Source organism: Penaeus monodon, chromosome 19, assembly GCF_015228065.2.
Source record: "Penaeus monodon isolate SGIC_2016 chromosome 19, NSTDA_Pmon_1, whole genome shotgun sequence".
Taxonomy (NCBI): Eukaryota; Metazoa; Arthropoda; class Malacostraca; order Decapoda; family Penaeidae; genus Penaeus; species Penaeus monodon.
Window position 1 is genome coordinate 15814917 of NC_051404.1, and position 442 is coordinate 15815358.

General features: G+C 36.4%; 1 protein-coding gene across 1 annotated transcript in view; it reads left to right on the forward strand.

Annotated features, from left to right (window-relative positions):
* Window positions 1-273: 273 nt before the first annotated feature.
* The window catches only part of LOC119585090, a gene marked incomplete in the record, with an annotated part of 23795 nt that continues 23626 nt past the window's right edge, over window positions 274-442 (forward strand). The window contains 1 exon segment of the mRNA XM_037933708.1: window positions 274-401.

Sequence of the window (442 nt, forward strand, 5' to 3'; positions counted from 1 at the left end):
TTCTGGAATGGTTTACTCACACACTAAAACATAGACACCGATACACTGCGTGATCTTCGCAATATAGATTGAGATTGCATACACTTGCACATGTACTTCTCGGAGCTATGATAGCAAAGATATCTTCAGCGTAGAATGTAAAAAAAATCCTTTTTTTACTTTCCTCGTAAAATCCGTCTTTCGTCTTTGGCGCATTCCTCGATGGAAAACAAGCCGCACGATTTCCCGAAAGGAATTGATGGCAACTCTCCTGACTGAATGAATGGAGTTACCAACAAGTAAATAGAAATCTTTTAGTGACCGAGATGGTAAACTTTTGTGAGATTTGTGTCTGTTCTACATATGTTGTTTGTAGAAATAGATTTTCACCGGTTCTGTTCATAGTTACATTGTAATATGACGTAAGTGCAACAGATTGTACTTACTTTTATAATACATTTAT